The sequence below is a fragment of the Pseudophryne corroboree genome, chromosome 11 (assembly GCF_028390025.1).
Source record: "Pseudophryne corroboree isolate aPseCor3 chromosome 11, aPseCor3.hap2, whole genome shotgun sequence".
Taxonomy (NCBI): domain Eukaryota; kingdom Metazoa; phylum Chordata; class Amphibia; order Anura; family Myobatrachidae; genus Pseudophryne; species Pseudophryne corroboree.
Window position 1 is genome coordinate 263626082 of NC_086454.1, and position 24397 is coordinate 263650478.

Below are 24397 nucleotides of genomic sequence, written 5' to 3' on the forward strand. Positions count from 1 at the left end.
TCCTCATATAGGGGTTCCCCTGGTTGTACATTGACTAAAATACAGGAGCCCATAGTTTACACATAGGCTGAACTCATGGTGACCCTGCCAAGCTTGAGGACAGGGATTTTGGCACCACTGTCTAGGAGTGTGTCCCCTTCTGGCCAGCAACAGCTGCAACCGGGGAAAATCCCCGGGACATAATTGGGTCCCCTGGTTGTAGGGCAGAGTGGCTCAGGGGAGGGTTGTTGCTGGGGTCCAGAGAACCAGTCAGCGTTGGTCAGGAGACAGATAAGAGGAGGTGTTCAGAGTCCTTGGGACAAATATAAGGACTGGAGGAGCGGCACGGTGAGAGGAGACAAGGAGCGATCGGAGGTGGCAGAAAGTGCCGCAGCAGTTGGTGAGAACACTAGAAAGTCCTTCCACTGCATAACTCTGCCCTGTTTAACCCCTTCCGCTGCACTACTCTGCAATTGGGGATGGGAACATACTGTTTAAAGGAGATATGCTCCCCTCAATTTCCCCTTGTGCCCCTGGCCTTATAATTAATAAGGAGTTAGGCTCCCCTTTTGCTGCTGCGCCCATGTTAACGAAAAAAGAGGGGTAGGCACCCCTAACTTCCATTTACCCCAGTGGGATGTATTTGCTATCAATGTTTTCACCGATGTAGCTAAATGTGTTTAATGCATACAAGCTAGTCAGATGATAGTTTATGCTATTGATGTTTTGCCGATGTTTATTGCTAACAATTATGCATTTATATTGACCAAGGTACTGTGAATGCATGCTAGCTAGTCCTACATTTTATGGTTAAGTGATGTTTAATGTATGTTAATGTGTTGCATTTCTGCTAATGTGCATAGCTCATGCTGGTCGATGGTTAACCATTGGTAAATTGATGTCAATGGGGCTAATTCAGACCTGATTGCTGCTGTGCTTGTTTGCACAGCAGCGATCAGGTCTGAAGTGCGCAAGTGCCGGCACTGCAGTGCACCCGCGCATAGCAAATAGCTGATGGCTGTCTTAGCCCTGCTTTCGCCTCTGCCTGATTGACAGGCAGAGGCGGTAGCTGGGTGGGAGGGGACAGGCCGGTGCAAGGGGCCCAGTCCGAGCAACGAAGGCGTGCCCGGACCGTTGGGGTGGCGGGCTGCTGCGAGACGTCACACGCAGGCGCTGCGACCCGGGCAGCGACGAGTAGCTCTCTGCCAGCACACGGGAGCTGCGCTGGCTGTGAGCTACTCCTACAGTACAAAAGCATCGCCGCTGTGCGATGCTTTTGTACTTGTAAGATGGGTAGGGCCTGGCATGTGGGGCGGATTAACCCTGTGCTAGGCGTCCCCTCACATGTCAGGGAAGCTGATAGTAGATGTGCTAAATTTAGCACATCTATGATCAGGTCTGACTCACCCCCAATGTGTGGCATTCCTGCTAAAGTCATAACTCATGTCAACCGATGCTTGACCTAAGTGTATGTTGCCAAGGTATTAGTGCACCATTGCGGGACTGTGTTCAAAGCCGGTGCACCACAGGTACCATACTGACTGTGCTACTGACCTACTAGTCGAAGCCAGCGATGAACTGGGCCTCCATTTTGGCCCAGGCATTTGTGAATGCACGCGCCGAGTCAAGGGAGCATGGACTCGTGCCATGCCCCCATTTCTGTGGCGACCCTGGCTGAGGGCGGGGGCACGCCACGAGTCCGGGGGGCGTGGACTCGTGGCACGACCCCATTTCCAGGAAGACTGAGGGGCGCTTAAACCAGAGAGCCAGAAGCTGCGCTGGGTGCGGCCTTCCCGGCTCTCTGTGGGACCGGACCGGCCCACCTGCCCATCGGCCCTTCCTGTATGTGCCAGAAGTGCCAGATAGCCCGGCCCTGGTTGAAGCGTATTCACCTGTCTGTTAGTTTACTAATGCTGGTTAGACTGTTTATGCAAGCTACGCCCAGCAGTGTTCAGGTAAAGCATATACACCTGTCTGCTATACTACTAATGCTGGTTCATCATTGACTGTTTATGCAAGCTCCACCCAGCAGTGTTTTCAGTTAAAGCTTATGCACCTGTCTGTCAGTTTACTAATGCTGGTACTTCATTGACTGTTTATGCAAACTCCGCCCAGCAGTGATCCAGTTTAAGTTTATGCACCTGTCTGCTATACTACTAATGCTGGTACATCATTAACTGTTTATGCAAGCTTCGCCCAGCAGTGTTTTCAGCTAAAGCTTATGCACCTATCTGCTAGTCGACTTAAACATCCTAGTGACATTTGGTGGACCCGTTCATTCCAAGTAAAGCATTCGTTACCTCTAAACCCAATAAATAAAGACACGGAGACTTGAATTTGGCAGAAAAATTGCTAGCTATTTATTTGACCCTAACCATAGCAAACCTGTAAATGAAAACTTTGTTAAGATGCCGATACAGCCGGCATATGGTGGCAGCAAAAAGAACGGCTCTACTAACCTAAATTAACCGTAAAATACTAAAAATTCGAAACCATCCTAATTTTACTACAACTATCAAAAACCGGTAATAGGTGACAACTCCACCCCCACAGTGACTACCCACCGCTCCTGGGTGCCCTGCCGCTGCCTTCCCGGACGGGTGGTCAAGCGGCCAATAAGTCGATGGAGGTGAGTGCACCTAAACCAAATCAAACTGTAAATCACTACAGCTTACCATACAACCACCAACTGCCGTTCTTTTCCGCCAATAAATAGCCAACGATAAAACCAGCCAACAATTCAATGCCAAGGCACTCCGTGCCAAAAACCTTTACCAACAGGGCGGGAGGGCGGGAAGGCAATTTCACCAACAAGAGAGAGACAAGATGCCTATCCTTCCCTATATATACTAACCCTCCCCTTTTCCCAAAGGGCTGTACTTTCCTTCCAGCTAGGTCCACCCCTCACAAGATGTTTAACCCATTCCTTTCCTATGCTGTCAATTCTCTCTCCAAATGAGTACTGCACTGACTGTGTATGCAAACTCCGCTCAGCCGTATATCCACCAGTACTTAACATATCTGTTGATGATTGAACAAAAGTCAAGGGAATTATTTTGTTAGTGTATTTCACTGTACCCGTTACTATTGTTATTCCTTCTTATTGTTGTAACACAATAAAATTGTGTTGATTCGTTTACAAGTCAGTCTGTGTCTGCTTTCAAAAGGGGATAAAGTAGCTTGCATCTCTGTTACGGTGTGCTAGCAGTAATAGTGTGACTGACGACGAAGAATTGAACACGCCTACGGACCGGCATACCACACACATATTCCAAGGCTCCATTGTCCTCTTATCACGTGTGACTCAAGGTGCCTCCCCCCGGAAATTCCTACCTGCTGCAGGCAGCCCAGGTCTTTATAGCAGCTTCCACCACTACTGCTTCTTGTGGGAAGGGGCTCTGCAGAGTGCCAGTGACTCCCACTGATGATGTCACTGGTCTTTACTGAGAATGCTCACATCATGAAGCAGCAGCAGCATGCACTATGTAATGCAGTGCTGCACCGTTATCCCTACACAAGACACTACAGTTGGGTTTGGGTGAGTAGTGTGAAGGGGGTCAACAATGTCTTAAATGTGTGGAGCAGTTAAAAAATAGGATTTTAATTACCTACCAGTAAATCCTTTTTTCGTAGTCCGTAGAGGATGCTGGGGTCCACATTAATTTCATGGGGTATAGATGGGTCCACTAGGAGCCACTGGCACTTTAAGAGTTTGAGAGTATGGGCTGGCTCCTCCCTCTATGCCCCTCCTACCAGACTCAGTCTAGAAACTGTGCCTGTGGAGACGGACAACTTCGAGAGAAGGATTTTACACAGATAGTGGCGAGATTCACACCAGCTCACACACAAGGCAAACCAAGCTAACTAGCTTGAAACATCAGCAATGGCTGAACAAGGGCCCTCATTCCGAGTCGTTCGCTCGGTAATTTTCTTCGCATCGCAGCGTTTTTCTGCTTAGTACCGCATGCGCAATGTTCGCACTGCGACTGCGCCAAGTAATTTTGCTATGAAGATAGTTTTTTTACTCACGGCTTTTTCTTCGCTCCGGCGATCGTAGTGTGATTGACAGGAAATGGGTGTTACTGGGCGGAAACACTGCGTTTTATGGGCGTGTGGATAAAAACGCTACCGTTTCCGGAAAAAACGCGGGAGTGGCTGGAGAAACGGAGGAGTGTCTGGGCGAACGCTGGGTGTGTTTATGACGTCAAACCAGGAACGACAAGCAGTGAACTGATCGCAGATGCCGAGTAAGTCTGAAGCTACTCTGAAACTGCTAAGTAGTTTGTAATCGCAATATTGCGAATACATCGTTCGCAATTTTAAGAAGCTAAGATTCACTCCCAGTAGGCGGCGGCTTAGCGTGTGTAACTCTGCTAAAATCGCCTTGCGAGCGAACAACTCGGAATGAGGGCCAATATTACTTAACCAAGTAACAACGGTACTTAACCAAGAACTATGCAGTACTGAACTAAGTAACCACTGCAGGATCACGAAGCCCTGGGCGGGCGCCCAGCATCCTCTACGGACTACGAGAAAAGGATTTACCGGTGGGTAATTAAAATCCTATTTTCTCTGATGTCCTAGAGGATGCTGGGGTCCACATTAGTACCATGGGGATGTACCAAATCTCCCAGAACGGGAGAGAGAGCGTGGAGGCTCCTGCAGAACTGATTTAGCAAACTTCAGGTCCTCAGCGGCCAAAGTATCGAACTTGTAGAACCTTGCAAACATGTTCGACCCAGACCAAGTAGCCACTAGGCAAAGCTGTAAAGCTGAGACACCCCGGGCAGCCGACCAGGAAGAACCCACCTTACGAGTAGAGTGGGCCTTAACAGACGTAGGACATGGCAATCCTGCCGTAGAATACGCATGCTGGATAGTGAACCTGATCCAGCGAGAGATTGTCTGCTTAGAAGCAGGACACCCAAGTTTCTTGGGATCATACAGGACAAACAGAGAGGCCGATTTTCTGTGACGAGCAGTCCTCTTCACATACATTTTCAGAGCCCTTACAACATCCAAGGACTTTGATAAAATTGAGGAGTCAGTGGCAACTTTCACCACAATAGGTTGATTGATATGAAATGCCGACACAACCTTCGGAAGGAACTGCTGACGTGTCTGGAGTTCAGCTTTATCTTCATGGAAGATCAAGTATTGGCTCTTACAAGACAAAGCCCCCAATTCTGAAATCACGTCTAGCAGAAGCTAAAGCCAACAGAGTGACAGCCTTCCACGTGAAAAATTTGACCTCAACCTCCTGTAGAGGCTCGAACCAATCCAATTGGAGGAACTGTAACACCACGTTAAGATCCCAGGGCGCCGTAGGAGGCACCAAGGGAGGCTGGATGTGCAGAACCCCTTTCAGAAAAGTCTGAACCTCAGGGAGGGAAACCAACTGTTTCTGGAAGAAAATGGATAGGGACGAAATCTGGACCTTTACGGATCCCAACCTCAGTCCCATATCCACACCTGCTTGCAGGAAGAGGAGAAACCGTCCCAGTTGAAACTCCGCCATAGGAAACTTCTTGGACTCACACCAAGATACATAATTTTTCCAAATACGATGATAATGTTTAGATGTTACTCCTTTCCTAGCCTGTATCAGGGTAGGAATAACCTTCTTTGGAATGCCCCTCCGAGCTAATATCGGTTGTTCAACCTCCATGCCGTCAAACAAAGCCGCGGTAAGTCTTGATAAGTGAACGTCCCCTGCTGCATCAGGTCCTCCCGAAGAGGAAGAGTCCTTGGCTCTTCTAGCAGTAGATCCAGAAGATACGCGTACCAAGCCCTTCTTGGCCAGTCCGGAGCAATGAGGATTGCCTGAACTGTTTTTCTCCTTATGAGTTTTAGAACTCTTGGAATAAGTGGAAATGGAGGAAACATGTACACCGACTGGAACACCCACGGAGTCACTAGGGCGTTCACCGCCACTGCTTGAGGGTCTCTCGACCTAGAACAATACAGCCGAAGCTTCTTGTTAAACAAAAGGCCATCATGTCTATTTGAGGTTCACCCCAAAGATCCTTTACCTCCACGAACACCTCCGGATGGAGACCCCACTTCCTGGATGGAGATCGTGTCTGCTGAGGAAGTCCGCTTCCCAGTTGTCTACTCCCAGAATGAAGATTGCTGTCAGTGCCAACGCGTGTTTTTCTGCCCAGAGGATGATTCTTGTTACCTCTGACATTGCAGCTCTGCTCTTCGTTCCACCCTGTTGGTTTATGTAAGCCACTGTCGTTACATTGTCCAACTGCACTTGAATGGCTCGATCTCGCAGAAGATGGGACGCTTTGAGAAGACCGTTGTAGACGGCTCTTAGTTCCAGATGGTTTATTGGAAGGCTGGATTCCAGGTTTGACCACTGTCCATGGAAGGTTTCCACCTAAGTGACTGCACCCCACCCCAGAGATTTGCATCCGTGGTTAGAAGGACCCAGTCCTGAATCCCGAACCTGCAGCCCTCCAGAAGGTGAGGAAGTTGCAGCCACCAGAGGAGTGAAATCCTGGCTTTCAGCGACAGATGTATTCTCTGGTGCATGTGTAGATGAGATCCCAACCACTTGTCCAGGAGATCCAATTGGAAGGGCCGAGCATGAAACCTTCCATACTGTAGAGCACAGGTTCTCAAACTCGGTCCTCGGGGGCCCACACAGTGCATATTTTCCAGGTCTCCTCACAGAATCACAAGTGAAATAATTAGCTCCACCTGTAGACCTTTTAAAATGTGTCAGTGAGTAATTAATACACCTGTGCACCTGCTGGGTTACCTGCAAAACATGCACTGTGTGGGGTCCTGAGGACCGAGTTTGAGAACCCCTGCTGTAGAGCCTCGTAAGAGGCTGCCATCGTCCCCAGAAGGTGAATGCATTGATGAACCGAAACCCAGGCTGGCTTCAGGACATCCCGGACCATTGTTTGTATCACCAACGCTTTCTCCCCCGGGAGAAACACCCTCTCCACTTCCGTGTCAAGGATCATTCCCACAAAAGACAACCTCCTGGTCAGCTCCAAATGTGATTTTGGAAGATTCAGGATCCAAACGTGTTCCCTGAGCAGATGAGTCATGAGAACAAAGGACTGCAACAACTTCTCCCTGGACAATGCCTTTAGCAGCAGATCGTCCAGATATGGGATTATGTTCACTCCCTGTCTGCGGAGGAAAACCATCATCTCTGCCATCACCTTGGTGAACACCCTCGGTGCTGTGGAGAGGCCGAATGGCAGTGCCTGGAATTGATAGTGACTGTCTAACAGTGCAAATCTGAGATAAGCCTGGTGAGGCGGCCAAATCGGAATGTGGAGGTACACATCCTTGATATCCAGGGATACCCGAAACTCTCCCTCCTCCAGACCTGCAATCACTGCTCTGAGAGACTCCATTTTGAATTTGAACACCCTCAGGTAAGGGTTTAACGATTTCAAGTTCAAAATTGGTCTGACCAAACCATCCGGTTTTGGTACCACGAATATGTTTCAATAATAACCCCTGTTTTGAGATAACCATATGAGATGGAACTGAGACAATGACCTATGACTTTTCCAATTTTAGGATGACTTCCTGTAGGATAGCCCTGTCTGTCAGCAAAGCTGGCAAGCCTGATTTGAAGAATCGGTGAGGGGGGAGTTCTTGAAACTCCAGTCTTTACCCCTGGGACACAATATCCTGTACCCAGGGATCCAGGCCAGACGACACCCAGACATGTCTGAAATGTCACATCCACCAGCTCGTCCTCCAGGCTTTGATGTCCACCATCATGCTGAAGATTTTGAGGAACCAGAAGCAGGTCTCTGGTCCTGGGAGCTGCGGGAGCAGGCTTTTTGGATTTTGCCCGACCACATCTAAAGAAAGTGGTAGGAGGCTTGGACTTTTTTGCTTTAGCGGTCCGAAAGGACTGCGACACAGCTGAAGAAAATGGTTTCTTCATAGAAGGTGTAGCAGAGAGAAGGAACGGTGACTTACCCGCAGTTGCCGTCGAATCCACGCATCCAATGCTTCCCCAAATAGAGCCTGACCTCTGTAGGGTAGGTTCTCCACACTTCTCCTGGATTCCGCGTCTGCAGACCATTGGCTTAGCCAAAGTTCCCTGCGGGCTGAGACCGACATGGAAGATATCCGTGCAGTCAGCGTCCCCAGGTCCTTCATGGATTCCTTCATGAACCCCGCAGAATCCTGTATGTTATGTAAAAACAATTCAATGTCACTTCTATCCATTGTATCCAAACCCTCTAGTAATGTGCCTGGCCACTTTACTATGGCTTTAGAAATCCATGCACAGGCAATAGTGGGCCTTAACACCACTCCTAAAGCAGTGTAAATGGATTTGAGTGTAGTGTCAATTTTATGATCAGCCGGTTCTTTTAACGCGGTAGATCCAGGGACAGGTAAAACCACATTTTTAAAAAAAGAGAGTGCAGAGTGCGCTGTCAACGGCAGCCAGTATGAGGAAGGTCAATTGCCCAAAACAAATATATAGAATATGGAAAGGTTATACTGGCGCCGGCTGTTAGTCAAATAATCAAATGAAAATATATAAAGTGTAACACTTAATTTATTTAAACATTCATAAAAGAAAGTAAAATACTCCCATTCATACAATAGTATAAGCATAGCAACTGCTAAAATTCATATATCTAAAAATGCAGGATGCCACTATTATTTTGGTTTGTTGGATATAGTGGCATCCTGCATTTTTAGATATATGAATTTTAGCAGTTGCTATACTTATACTATTGTTCCTTGATGAATGGGAGTATTTTATTTTCTTTTATGAATGTTTAAATAAATTAAGTGTTACACTTTATATATTGTCATTTGATTATTTGACTAACAGCCGGCGCCAGTATAACCTTTCCAAAACCACCTTTTTAGACAGTCTGGAGACAGATGGGTCCACAATGGGTGGGTTTCCCCTTTTTTTCCTATCTTCCTCAGGGAAGGGAAAAGCAACCAGAACCCTTTTTGGGATTTGGAATTTTTTCTCTGGGTTTCCCAGAATTTTTCAAATATAGCGTTTAATTCTTTAGACGCAGGGAAGGTTAGCGAGGCTTTCTTATTGTCAGTGAAGTAAGCCTCCTCAACCTGCTCAGGTGTGGTGTCATTAATATTTAACACATCTCTAATGGCCTCAATCATGAGCTGCACCCCTTTAGCAAGGGATGCCGCCCCCCTCAGCACCTCCCCATCACCGTCCGCAGTATCAGAATCGGTATCCGTGTCATCTTGCATAATTTGGGCAAGTGCACGTTTCAGTGGGAACATGCTAGGAGATTTTGCAGGAATAGGGACAGAGCCTGACCAATCTGCCATAGACTTCTTCAACACCTGAGTTTCAGTCTCAGTATTAGCTACCTTAGTAGAGATCTGAGAGATCATTCCTTTGATAGGGGTTAACCACTCAGGTTCAACAATAGGGATCTGAGACAAAGCATTACAATCCTGTGTACATGATGGAATGGCTCCCTCCTGAGAGGAAACATCTTCTGCAGCATATGACAGTGTCTCTAGACAGGGCCGTAACTACGTGTGTGCCAAGTGGGCTTGGCACACAGCGCAGTTGCCCTGAGGGCGCACGGCCAGCGGCATGTAATGAGTCAAATTGACTCATTACATGCCGCCTTTGAAGTCTCTGCGCCGTGCGCCGCAGCCGCGCTGGAGGAGAGAGCAGCGCCGGGCAGGTGAGAAGGAGGAGGAGGGAGGGGGAGCAGGGAGCCGCAGCAGCGCTATTTCATTGGTAGTAAGCGTCGCTGCAGCATCCCCCTCTCTTTCCGTATAGGCTGCCCGGCGCTGCTGTGGATGCTGGGATGCGGTTCCTCCATCCCAGCATCCACAGCAGCTCCGGGCAGCCTATACAGAAGGAGAGGGGGATGCTGCAACGGCGCTTACTACCAATGACATAGCGCTGCTGCGGCTCCCTGCTCCCCCTCCCTCCTCCTCCTTCTGAAATGCCTGCACAGAGAGGGAGATACCAGCACGAGGAGCCTGTCAGCGGGGAGAAGGTAAGTATATCCCTCTCTCTCTCTCTCTCTCTCTCTCTCTCTCTCTCTCTCTCTCTCTTGGACACCGTCTTCCATAATGTGTAAAAAGGGGTCCTGGCTGCCGCAATGTGTACAAAGGGGGACTGCCTGCCGCAATGTGTAAAAAGGGGGACTGGCTGCCGCAATGTGTAAAAAGGGGTCCTGGCTGCCGCAATGTGTAAAAAGGGGGACTGGCTGCCGCAATGTGTAAAAAGGGGGACTGGCTGCCGCAATGTGTAAAAAGGGGTCCTGGCTGCCGCAATGTGTAAAAAGGGGTCCTGGCTGCCGCAATGTGTAAAAAGGGGGACTGGCTGCCGCAATGTGCAAAAAGGGGTCCTGGCTGCCGCAATGTGTAAAAAGGGGGACTGGCTGCCGCAATGTGTAAAAAGGGGTCCTGGCTGCCGCAATGTGTAAAAAGGGGGACTGGCTGCCGCAATGTGTAAAAAGGGGGACTGTCTGCTGTAATGTGTAAAAAGGGGGACGCTGTCTGCTGTAATGTATAAAAGGGGCTCTACCTGGTGTAGTGGCGCTGCTGTGCAGCGTAATTTGAATAATGGACACTACTGTGCACCGTAGTATGAATTGCTATTATTTTGTGGCCACGCCCCTTCCCCATGAAGCCACGCCCCTATATATTTTTCACGCGCCTGCGGCGCGCACTGCCCCTATCTTGCATGGGGGGGCGCCAATGTCGTTTCTTGCATACAGCGCTAAAATGCCTAGTTACGGCACTGTCTCTAGACATGGCTATGTGAGATATTAAACACACACACACACACACACACACACACACACACACACACACACACACACACACACACACGGAAATGTCAGACACAGTTTCCCCCCTAAGTATGCCACAGAGAGACACAGAGATTGGAGCCAACCCACACACAGCGCTTTTTGAAGTAGAACTAATTAAACTACCAGCACTGTCTGTGTACCTTAATAGACTACACAGACTTTACACAGCTTCCTCCCCCCCCATCCCCCCCTTCTACAACCCCCTGGTACAGCACAGGATAGCTGGAGTTGCTTGGAGGGACAGCTCTCCCTGTCAGCGTCTGTTACACAGGAACCGCAGGCAGGAATGCTGATGGGTCCGCTCTGAGGAGAAGTTCCGCCCCCCCGAACATGGTGCTGCTTCCCGTACTTCATTATATTATACTGGCCTGAGTATTTCTGCTGGCAGCGATCCAGGGACCCTGACAGGCTTGCTGACCAGAGTAGGGTGTAGGCGCTGGCTCAGGGCGCCCCACACAGCGCCGCACAATGTACCACTGAGCGCCGGAGCGCAGTTAGTACTGCGCTCCCTGTCCTGTTGCCGCTATCTTCACACCGGCTCCCCACTTGCCAGGGGGGCCGGTGACTCACTCGCCACCGAATTCTTCTGGCTCTGTAAGGGGGTGGGGGCATGCTGCGGGAGTGAGCAGTCGCCTGGGGCGGCTAACGATCAGCACCCTCAGGAGCTCAGTATCCTGTCAGCGGAGATAGTGTCTCAGACCCTGCAGGGCGGACACTACTCCCCCCTTAGTCCCTCGAAGCAGGGAGGCTGCTTCCAGCAACCTCCCTGTAAGATAATAAACTCTAAAAATAACTAACTTTTACTAGAGAAACTCTGTAGAGCTCCCCTAGCTGTGATCGGCTCCTCCGGGCACATTTTCTAAGCTGAGTCTGGTAGGAGGGGCATAGAGGGAGGAGCCAGCCCACAAGCTCAAACTCTTAAAGTGCCAGTGGCTCCTAGTGGACCCCTCTATACCCCATGGTACTAATGTGGACCCCAGCATCCTCTAGGATGTAAGAGAAATACAATCTATACTGCGCCACCACAGTCTAGAGATGAGCGGGTTCGGTTTCTCTGAATCCGAACCCGCCAGAACTTCATGTTTTTTTTCACGGGTCCGAGCGACTCGGATCTTCCCGCCTTGCTCAGTTAACCCGAGCGCGCCCGAACGTCATCATGACGCTGTCGGATTCTCGCGAGGCTCGGATTCTATCGCGAGACTCGGATTCTATATAAGGAGCCCGCGTCGCCGCCATTTTCACACGTGCATTGAGATTGATAGGGAGAGGACGTGGCTGGCGTCCTCTCCGTTTAGAATTAGAATAGATTAGAGAGACACTTGATTTACTAATTTTGGGGAGCATTAGGAGTACTCAGTAGTGTACAGTGCAGAGTTTTGCTGATAGTGACCAGTGACCACCACTTTTATTTATAATCCGTTCTCTGCCTGAAAAAAGCGATACACAGCACACAGTGACTCAGTCACATACCATATCTGTGTGCACTGCTCAGGCTCAGGCCAGTGTGCTGCATCATCTATTATCTATATATAATATTATATATATCTGTCTGACTGCTCAGCTCACACAGCTTATAATTGTGGGGGAGACTGGGGAGCACTACTGCAGTGCCAGTTATAGGTTATAGCAGGAGCCAGGAGTACATAATATATTATATAGTGAGTGACCACCAGACACACAGTGCAGTTTATTTAATATATCCGTTCTCTGCCTGAAAAAAGCGATACACACAGTGACTCAGTCAGTCACATACCATATCTGTGTGCACTGCTCAGGCTCAGGCCAGTGTGCTGCATCATCTATATATATATTATATATCTGTCTGACTGCTCAGCTCACACAGCTTATAATTGTGGGGGAGACTGGGGAGCACTACTGCAGTGCCAGTTATAGGTTATAGCAGGAGCCAGGAGTACATAATATTATATTAAAATTAAACAGTGCACACTTTTGCTGCAGGAGTGCCACTGCCAGTGTGACTAGTGACCAGTGACCTGACCACCAGTATATAATATTAGTAGTATACTATCTCTTTATCAACCAGTCTATATTAGCAGCAGACACAGTACAGTGCGGTAGTTCACGGCTGTGGCTACCTCTGTGTCGGCACTCGGCAGCCCGTCCATAATTGTATATACCACCTAACCGTGGTTTTTTTTTCTTTCTTTATACATACATACTAGTTACGAGTATACTATCTCTTTATCAACCAGTCTATATATTAGCAGCAGACACAGTACAGTGCGGTAGTTCACGGCTGTGGCTACCTCTGTGTCGGCACTCGGCAGCCCGTCCATAATTGTATATACCACCTAACCGTGGTTTTTTTTTCTTTCTTTATACATACATACTAGTTACGAGTATACTATCTCTTTATCAACCAGTCTATATATTAGCAGCAGACACAGTACAGTGCGGTAGTTCACGGCTGTGGCTACCTCTGTGTCGGCACTCGGCAGCCCGTCCATAATTGTATATACCACCTAACCGTGGTTTTTTTTTCTTTCTTTATACATACATACTAGTTACGAGTATACTATCTCTTTATCAACCAGTCTATATATTAGCAGCAGACACAGTACAGTGCGGTAGTTCATGGCTGTGGCTACCTCTGTGTCGGCACTCGGCAGCCCGTCCATAATTGTATACTAGTATCCAATCCATCCATCTCCATTGTTTACCTGAGGTGCCTTTTAGTTGTGCCTATTAAAATATGGAGAACAAAAATGTTGAGGTTCCAAAATTAGGGAAAGATCAAGATCCACTTCCACCTCGTGCTGAAGCTGCTGCCACTAGTCATGGCCGAGACGATGAAATGCCAGCAACGTCGTCTGCCAAGGCCGATGCCCACTGTCATAGTACAGAGCATGTCAAATCCAAAACACCAAATATCAGTAAAAAGCCTCTTTTTTTCTTTGCGTCATGTGCTGTTTGGGGAGGGTTTTTTGGAAGGGACATCCTGCGTGACACTGCAGTGCCACTCCTAGATGGGCCCGGTGTTTGTGTCGGCCACTAGGGTCGCTAATCTTACTCACACAGCTACCTCATTGCGCCTCTTTTTTTCTTTGCGTCATGTGCTGTTTGGGGAGGGTTTTTTGGAAGGGACATCCTGCGTGACACTGCAGTGCCACTCCTAGATGGGCCCGGTGTTTGTGTCGGCCACTAGGGTCGCTAATCTTACTCACACAGCTACCTCATTGCGCCTCTTTTTTTCTTTGCGTCATGTGCTGTTTGGGGAGGGTTTTTTGGAAGGGACATCCTGCGTGACACTGCAGTGCCACTCCTAGATGGGCCCGGTGTTTGTGTCGGCCACTAGGGTCGCTAATCTTACTCACACAGCTACCTCATTGCGCCTCTTTTTTTCTTTGCGTCATGTGCTGTTTGGGGAGGGTTTTTTGGAAGGGACATCCTGCGTGACACTGCAGTGCCACTCCTAGATGGGCCCGGTGTTTGTGTCGGCCACTAGGGTCGCTTATCTTACTCACACAGCGACCTCGGTGCAAATTTTAGGACTAAAAATAATATTGTGAGGTGTGAGGTATTCAGAATAGACTGAAAATGAGTGTAAATTATGGTTTTTGAGGTTAATAATACTTTGGGATCAAAATGACCCCCAAATTCTATGATTTAAGCTGTTTTTTAGTGTTTTTTGAAAAAAACACCCGAATCCAAAACACACCCGAATCCGACAAAAAAAATTCGGTGAGGTTTTGCCAAAACGCGGTCGAACCCAAAACACGGCCGCGGAACCGAACCCAAAACCAAAACACAAAACCCGAAAAATTTCAGGCGCTCATCTCTACCACAGTCAGGACACAGATTTCTTATATAAACCAGTGATTGCAGAGAACATGCAATAGGAAGCCAGATGTTTGTGAATTAGAGGCAGCTCACACCCGGTGTGACTGGGGACGCCAGAGCTTGGTGTTTCCGAGTGCCAAACTGAGGAAAGCACATGGGGCATGGCCCCCTTTCACAAACAGAGCAGAGGCTTCTCTGTTCCCACACCTACCGTCCCTCCTCTTCTCTGCACCAGGCAGGACTGTATTCTTGAAAAAACAACAACAAATAGCAGCGCTAATAATAAGAATTACTTACCGATAATTCTATTTCTCATAGTCCGTAGTGGATGCTGGGGACTCCGTAAGGACCATGGGGAATAGCGGCTCCGCAGGAGACTGGGCACATCTAAAGAAAGCTTTAGGACTATCTGGTGTGCACTGGCTCCTCCCCCTATGACCCTCCTCCAAGCCTCAGTTATGATACTGTGCCCGGACGAGCGTACACAATAAGGAAGGATTTTGAATCCCGGGTAAGACTCATACCAGCCACACCAATCACACCGTATAACCTGTGATCTGAACCCAGTTAACAGCATGATAACAGAGGAGCCTCTGAAAGATGGCTCACAACAATAATAACCCGATTTTTGTAACAATAACTATGTACAAGTATTGCAGACAATCCGCACTTGGGATGGGCGCCCAGCATCCACTACGGACTATGAGAAATAGAATTATCGGTAAGTAAATTCTTATTTTCTCTAACGTCCTAAGTGGATGCTGGGGACTCCGTAAGGACCATTGGGATTATACCAAAGCTCCCAAGAGCTCGGGAGAGTGCGGATGACTCTGCAGCACCAAATGAGAGAACTCCAGGTCCTCCTCAGCCAGAATATCAATTTTGTAGAATTTTACAAACGTATTTGCTCCTGACCAAGTAGCTGCTCGGCAAAGTTGCAAAGCCGAGACCCCTCGGGCAGCCGCCCAAGATGAGCCCACCTTCCTTGTGGAGTGGGCATTTACAGATTTTTGGCTGTGGCAGGCCTGCCACAGAATGTGCAAGCTGAATTGTACTACAAATCCAACGAGCAATAGTCTGCTTAGAAGCAGGAGCACCCAGCTTGTTGGGTGCACACAGGATAAACAGCGAGTCAGATTTCCTGACTCCAGCCGTCCTGGAAACATATATTTTCAGGGCACTGACAACGTCTAGCAACTTGGAGGCCTCCAAGTCCCTAGTAGCCGCAGGCACCACCAATAGGTTGGTTCAGGTGAGACGCTGAAACCACCTTGGGGAGAAACTGAGGACGAGTCCTCAATTCCGCCCTGTCCGAATGGAAAATCAGATAAGGGCTTTTTCAGGATAAAGCCGCCAATTCTGACACGCGCCTGGCCCAGGCCAGGGCCAACAGCATGACCACTTTCCATGTGAGATATTTTAACTCCACAGATTTAAGTGGTTCAAACCAATGTGACTTTTGGAACCCAAAACTACATTGAGATCCCAAAGTGCCACTGGAGGCACAAAAGGAGGCTGTATATGCAGTACCCCTTTTACAAACGTCTGAACTTCAGGGACTGAAGCTAGTTCTTTTTGGAAGAAAATTGACAGGGCCGAAATTTGAACCTTAATGGACCCCAATTTCAGGCCCATAGACACTCCTGTTTGCAGGAAATGTAGGAATCGACCCAGTTGAATTTCCTCCGTCGGGCCTTACTGGCCTCGCACCACGCAACATATTTTCTCCAATTGCGGTGATAATGTTTTTGCGGTTACATCCTTCCTGGCTTTGATCAGGATAGGGATGACTTCATCCGGAATGCCTTTTTTCCTTCAGGATCCGGCGTTCAACCGCCATGCCGTCAAACGCAGCCGCGGTAAGTCTTGGAACAGACAGGGTCCTTGCTGGAGCAGGTCCCTTCTTAGAGGTAGAGGCCACGGATCCTCCGTGAGCATCTTTTGAAGTTCCGGTTACCAAGTCCTTCTTGGCCAATCCGGAACCACGAATATAGTGCTTACTCCTCTCCATCTTATCAATCTCAGTACCTTGGGTATGAGAGGCAGAGGAGGGAACACATATCCTGACTGGTACACCCACGGTGTTACCAGAGCGTCTACAGCTTATTGCCTGAGGGTCCCTGGACCTGGCGCAATACCTGTCGAGTTTTTAATCATGTGGAAGACTTCTGGGTGAAGTCCCCACTCTCCCGGGTTGAGGTCGTGCTGAGGAAGTCTGCTTCCCAGTTGTCCACTCCCGGAATGAATACTGCTGACAGTGCTATCACATGATTTTCCGCCCAGCGAAGAATCCTTGCAGCTTCTGCCATTGCCCTCCTGCTTCTTGTGCCAACCTGTCTGTTTACGTGGGTGACTGCCGTGATGTTGTCCGACTGGATCAACACCGGCTGACCTTGAAGCAGAGGTCTTGCTAAGCTTAGAGCATTGTAAATGTCCCTTAGCTTCAGGATATTTATGTGAAGTGATGTCTCCAGGCTTGACCATAAGCCCTGGATATTCCTTCCCTGTGTGACTGCTCCCCAGCCTCGCAGGCTGGCATCCGTGGTCACCAGGACCCAGTCCTGAATGCCTAATCTGCGGCCCTCTAGAAGATGAGCACTCTGCAACCACCACAGGAGGGACACCCTTGTCCTTGGTGACAGGGTTATCCGCTGATGCATCTGAAGATGCGATCCGGACCATTTGTCCAGCAGGTCCCACTGGAAAGTTCTTGCGTGGAATCTGCCGAATGGGATTGCTTCGTAGGAAGCCACCATTTTACCCAGAACCCTTGTGCATTGATGCACTGAGACTTGGCTCGGTTTTAGGAGGTTCCTGACTAGCTCGGATAACTCCCTGGCTTTCTCCTCCGGGAGAAACACCTTTTTCTGGACTGTGTCCAGGATCATCCCTAGGAACAGAAGACACGTCGTCGGAACCAGGTGCGATTTTGGAATATTGAGAATCCAATCGTGCTGCCGCAACACTACCTGAGATAGTGCTACACCGACCTCCAACTGTTCCCTGGATCTTACCCTTATCAGGGAATTGTCCAAGGAAGGGATAACTAAAATTCACTTCCTTCGAAGGAATATCATCATTTCGGCCATTACCTTGGTAAAGACCCGGGGTGCCGTGTACCATCCATACGGCAGCGTCTGAACTGATAGTGACAGTTCTGTACCATAAACCTGAGGTACCCTTGGTGAGAAGGGTAAATTTTGACATGAAGGTAAGCATCCTTGATGTCCCGAGACATCATGTAGTCCCCTTCTTCCAGGTTCGCAATCACTGCTCTGAGTGACTCAATCTTGAATTTGAACCTCTGTACGTAAGTGTTCAAAGATTTGGGATTTAGAATCGGTCTCACCGAGCCGTCCGGCTTCGGTACCACAACAGTGTGGAATAATACCCCGTTCCCTGTTGCAGGAGGGGTATCTTGATTATCACCTGCTGGGAATACAGCTTGTGAATGGCTTCCAAAACTGTCTCCCTGTCAGAAGGAGACATCGGTAAAGCCGACTTTAGGAAACGGCGAGGGGGAGACGTCTCGAATTCTAATTTGTACCCCTGAGATATCACCTGAAGGATCCAGGGGTCTACTTGCGAGTGAGCCCACTGCGCGCTGAAATTCATTGAGACGGGCCCCCCACCGTGCCTGATTCTGCTTGTAAAGCCCCAGCGTATACTGAGGGCTTGGCAGAGGCGGGAGAGGGTTTCTGTTCCTGGGAACTGGCTGATTTATGCAGCCTTTTTCCTCTCCCTCTGTCATGGGGCAGAAATGAGGAACCTTTTGCCCGCTTGTCCACGAAAAGACTGCGCCTGATAATACGGCGTCTTCTCATGTTGAGAGGCGACCTGGGGTACAAACGTGGAATTCCCAGCTGTTGCCGTGGCCACCAGGTCTGAAAGACCGACCCCAAATAACTCCTCACTTAATAAAGCAATACTTCCAAATGCCGTTTGGAATACGCATCACCTGACCACTGACGTGTCCATAACCCTCTACTGGTAGAAATGGACAACGCGCTTAGACTTGATGCCAGTCGGCAAATATTCCGCTGTGCATCACGCATATATAAAAATGCATCTTTTAAATGCTCTATAGGCAAAAATATACTGTCCCTATCTAGGGTATCAATATTTTCAGTCAGGGAATCCGACCACGCCAACCCAGCACTGCACATCCAGGCTAAGGCGATTGCTGGTCGCAGTATAACACCAGTATGTGTGTAAATACCTTTTAGGATACCCTCCTGCTTTCTATCAGCAGGATCCTTAAGGGCGGCCATCTCAGGCGAAGGTAGAGCCCTTACAAGCGTGTGAGCGCTTTATTCCCCCTAGGGGGTGTTTCCCAACGCACCCTAACCTCTGGCGGGAAAGGATATAATGCCAATAACATTTTAGAAATTATCCGTTGTTATCGGGGGAAACCCACGCATCATCACACACCTCATTTAATTTCTCAGATTCAGGAAAACTACAGGTAGTTTTTCCTCACCGAACATAATACCCCTTTTTTGGTGGTACTCGTATTATCAGAAATGTGTAAAACATTTTTCATTGCCTCAATCATGTAACGTGTGGCCCTACTGGAAGTCACATTCGTCTCTTCACCGTCGACACTGGAGTCAGTATCCGTGTCGGCGTCTATATCTGCCATCTGAGGTAACGGGCGCTTTAGAGCCCCTGACGGCCTATGAGACATCTGGACAGGCACAAGCTGAGTAGCCGGCTGTCTCATGTCAACCACTGTCTTTTATACAGAGCTGACACTGTCACGTAATTCCTTCCAACAGTTCATCCACTCAGGTGTCGACCCCCTAGGGGGTGACATCACTATTACAGGCAATCTGCTCCGTCTCCACATAATTTTTCTCCTCATACATGTCGACACAAAAGTACCGACATACAGCACACACACAGGGGGGTAAATTTACTAAGGTCCCGATTTTGACCGAGATGCCGTTTTTTCATCAAAGTGTCATCTCGGTAATTTACTAAACTCAAATCACGGCAGTGATGAGGGCATTCGTAATATTTGGAAGTCCTAGGAAAAAAATCACGAATGAATACACCATCGGTCAAAACGCGGCTGTTTAAGTATGAATCTCGGTCATTTACTAAGAAGTGCAAAGCAAAAAAAAACAAAACACTGCCGTGAAAAATTACAACTCGTAAAAAAGTGCTTAAAAAAAACAGACCTGCTTTTTTTATTCGTGATTGGATAGGCATGCACGGATCCATGAGATCCGTGCATGTATATCAGTGGGAAGGGGTGGGAAAGTGATGATTTTTTCAAATAAATCTGCGTGGGGTCCCCCCTCCTAAGCATAACCAGCCTCGGGCTCTTTGAGCCGATCCTGGTTGCAGAAATATGGGAAAAAAATTGACAGGGGTTCCCCCATATTTAAGCAACCAGCATCGGGCTCTGCGCCTGGTCCTGGTTCCAAAAATATGGGGGACAAAAAGAGTAGGGGTCCCCCGTATTTTTAAAACCAGCACCGGGCTCCACTAGCTGGACAGATAATGCCACAGCCAGGGGTCACTTTTATATAGTGCCCTGCGGCCGTGGCATCAAAAATCCAACTAGTCACCCCTGGCCGGGGTACCCTGGGGGAGTGGGGACCCCTTCAATCAAGGGGTCCCCCCCCCCCAGCCACCCAAGGGCCAGGGGTGAAGCCCGAGGCTGTCCCCCCCCATCCAATGGGCTGCGGATGGGGGGGCTGATAGCCTTTGTTGTAAATGAAAAGATATTGTTTTTAGTAGCAGTACTACAAGTCCCAGCAAGCCTCCCCCGCATGCTGGTACTTGGAGAACCACAAGTACCAGCATGCGGCGGAAAAACGGGCCCGCTGGTACCTGTAGTACTATTACTAAAAAAATACCCAAATAAACACAAGACACACACACCTTGAAAGTAAAGATTTATTACATACATGCCCACAAACATACATACATACTTACCTTATGTTCACACGCAGGTCGGTCCTCTTCTCCAGTAGAATCCATGGGGTACCTGTAGAAAAAATGATACTCACAAAATCCAGTGTAGATCGGTCCTCTTCAAATCCATTTGTAATCCAGGTACTTGATTAAAATAAAAAAACGGAAAGCCGAGCCACGAACTGAAAGGGGCCCCATGTTTTCACATGGGACTCCTTTCCCCGAATGCCAGAAACCCACTCTGACTTCTGTCTAAGTGGGTTTCTTCAGCCAATCAGGGAGCGCCACGTTGTAGCACTCTCCTGATCGGCTGTGTGCTCCTGTACTGAGTGACAGGCGGCACACGGCAGTGTTACAATGTAGTGCCTATGCGCTCCATTGTAACCAATGGTGGGAACTTTCTGCCCTGCGGTTGACCTAAAGTGACGTCACCGCTGAGCAGAAAGTTCCCACCATTGGTTACAATGGAGCGCATAGGCGCTACATTGTAACACTGCCGTGTGCCGCCTGTCACTCAGTACAGGAGCACACAGCCGATCAGGAGGGTGCTACAACGTAGCGCTCCCTGATTGGCTGAAGAAACCCACTTAGACATCAGTCAGAGTGGGTTTCTGGCATTCGGGGAAAGGAGTCCCATGTGAAAACATGGGGCCCCTTTCAGTTCGTGGCTCGGGTGTCCGTTTTGTTATTTTATTCAAGTACCTGGATTACAAATGGTTGCCCCGAGGACCCTGGGACCCGGGATCTGGTGAGTAGAATTTATTCAACAGGTACCCCTTGGATTCTACTGGAGAAGAGGACAGACCCTCGTGTGAACATAAGTTAAGTATGTATGTATGTTTGTGTGCATGTATGTAATAAATCTTTACTTTCACGGTGTGTGTGTCTTGTCTTTTTTTTGGTATTTTTTTAGTAGTAGTACTACAGGTACCAGCGGGCCCGTTTTTCCGCCGCATGCTGGTACTTGTGGTTCTCCAAGTACCAGCATGCGGGGGAGGCTTGCTGGGCCTTGTAGTACTGCTACTAAAAACAATATCTTTTCATTATCACAAAAGGCTATCAGCCTCCCCATCCGCAGCCCATTGGATGGGGGGGGGGCAGCCTCGGGCTTCACCCCTGGCCCTTGGGTGGCTGGGGGGGGGACCCCTTGATTGAAGGGGTCCCCACTCCCCCAGGGTACCCCGGCCAGGGGTGACTAGTTGGATTTTTGATGCCACGGCCGCAGGGCACTATATCAAAGTGACCCCCGGCTGTGGCATTATCTGTCCAGCTAGTGGAGCCCGGTGCTGGTTTTAGAAATACGGGGGACCCCTACTCTTTTTGTCGCCCGTATTTTTGGAACCAGGACCAGGCGCAGAGCCCGATGCTGGTTGCTTAAATATGGGGGAACCCCTGTCATTTTTTTTCCCATAGGCTGGTTATGCTTAGGAGGGGGGACCCCACGCAAATTTTTTTTTGGATTTTACAGTGTTTAATTTAAAAAAAAAAAAAATGAACCCCAGCACGGATCACACAGATCCGGCCGAGATTCATTGTAAAAAAGTCGGCAGTGTTTTGCTAATCACTGCCGTAAAAATTAAAAAAAAAACACGAATGACATCGACATCAGAACAAAAGAAAAACCCGAATACGACAGCTTAGTAAATCCGTCGTAACCAATTCAAAAAGTTGCAGTTTTACACTTTCGATGTCATTCGTGATTGAACTTTGACCTGAAACGGGAAAATACGAATTTTAGTAAATTTACCCCAGGGAATGCTCTGATAGAGGACAGGACCCCACTAGCCCTTTGGGGAGACAGAGGGAGAGTTTGCCAGCACACACCAGAGCGCTATATATATACAGGGATAACCTTATATAAGTGTTTTTCCCCTTATAGCTGCTGTATAGTTAATACTGCGCCTAATTAGTGCCCCCCTCTCTTTTTTTAACCCTTTCTGTAGTGTAGTGACTGCAGGGGAGAGACAGGGAGCTTCCCTCCAACGGAGCTGTGAGGGAAAATGGCGCCAGTGTGCTGAGGAGATAGGCTCCGCCCCTTTTTCGTGGACTTTTCTCCTGCTTTTTTATGGATTCTGGCAGGGGTTAAATGCATCCATATAGCTCAGGAGCTATATGTGATGCATTTTTTTTTTTGCCATCCAAGGTGTTTTTATTGCGTCTCAGGGCGCCCCCCCCAGCGCCCTGCACCCTCAGTGACCGAAGTGTGAAGTGTGCTGAGAGCAATGGCGCACAGCTGCAGTGCTGTGCGCTACCTTGTTGAAGACAGGACGTCTTCTGCCGCCGATTTTCCGGACCTCTTCTGCCTTCTGGCTCTGTAAGGGGGCCGGCGGCGCGGCTCTGGGACCCATCCAAGCTGGGCCTGTGATCGTCCCTCTGGAGCTAATGTCCAGTAGCCTAAGAAGCCCAATCCACTCTGCACGCAGGTGAGTTCGCTTCTTCTCCCCTTAGTCCCTCGATGCAGTGAGCCTGTTGCCAGCAGGTCTCACTGAAAATAAAAAAACCTAATCTAAAACTTTCACTAAGAAGCTCAGGAGAGCCCCTAGTGTGCACCCTTCTCGTTCGGGCACAGAGATCTAACTGAGGCTTGGAGGAGGTTCATAGGGGGAGGAGCCAGTGCACACCAGATAGTCCTAAAGCTTTCTTTAGATGTGCCCAGTCTCCTGCGGAGCCGCTATTCCCCATGGTCCTTACGGAGTCCCCAGCATCCACTTAGGACGTTAGAGAAAAGATGGTGAATTAATAATTTATGATGAGAAGGATTGAGTGATAGTTATTTCACATTTAATGGGATATGAAAATAAAAACAAGATAAAACCATATATATATATGGAAATTCCTAACAATGAACATTAATTAAAATAGGGTCAAAATAGTGCCAATATCAATGTATCTCGTTCCTGTTAGTAATGAACTGGATAGCAGAAAGTGGAGACGGAATGACAGCGCAGTCTCACCCTTAGATTTTACCAAAGCAGCTAGAGGTGCAGTCCCATAAGAAAAGTCTCTTACATCAGATCAAAACCAGCCCGGTTTTGAGAGTCCTCAATTGGTGCGGTGTCCTCCTTAGATCTGAGGGATTGGTGATGCTCCAAAGTGGTTAATCGTCTCACTTATTTTCTGCAAAGTTCAAACTCCAGTATTGGTCCGGATACAATTTGGCAATGAGATGAATATAGGTAGTGACCCAAGGTAGCTTGGGTCACTACCTATATTCATCTCACAGCCTGTAACATGTTAGTTTGGAGTTGGTTGGTTGGTACTTTATCACCGTACAATTTATCACTCTCCAAGGCTTGATAAATCTGGGCCCTTGTGAGCCTCATTATGGGTACAACAGAGATGTAAGTAGCCAGGAGTTCATAGCCTTAATCATCAGGGGTGAAATAAATATAAAAAAACAAAACATTGCATACATGTGTTAAATAAACTCCTGTAAGGCATACCCAGCAATCATACCTCTGGCATTAATCCTTGCTCAAACTTCTGATGTAGGGACGACTGTCTGAGTATGTAGGCAACCTGGCATGAGACAAGGTAGCCTGCAGCACAACTCAATGGGGGAGATTCAAATGTTTGAAAAGTCAGTTGGGAGTCTAATAGACAGGAAAAAACAGACACCCAACCGACTTTTCAAACATTTGAATCTCCCCCATTATGTGCATATTTGCATCATGTACCACTTGCATATTGATGGAGAGAGTATGATAGTGGTTAAGAAAGATTTCTGCCCTGTGCAGTCTATAGCTCCTAGAATATTAGGTACTCCTGCGCACTGGCGTATCTATAATGGGTGCAGTGTGTGCGGTGCACACGGGCCCCTGGGTCCAGAGGGGGCCCACACCGCACACACTGCACCCATTTCTTCTATACTT

The 24397-nt window shown here is 48.5% G+C and overlaps 1 long non-coding RNA gene across 1 annotated transcript in view; it reads left to right on the forward strand.

Annotated features, from left to right (window-relative positions):
* Positions 1–281: 281 nt before the first annotated feature.
* Positions 282–24397, forward strand: part of LOC134970150 (uncharacterized) — a 207725-nt gene continuing 183609 nt past the window's right edge. The window contains exon 1 of the long non-coding RNA XR_010189694.1: positions 282–379. This is a non-coding gene — a long non-coding RNA (uncharacterized LOC134970150). The remainder of the gene's footprint in view (positions 380–24397) is intronic.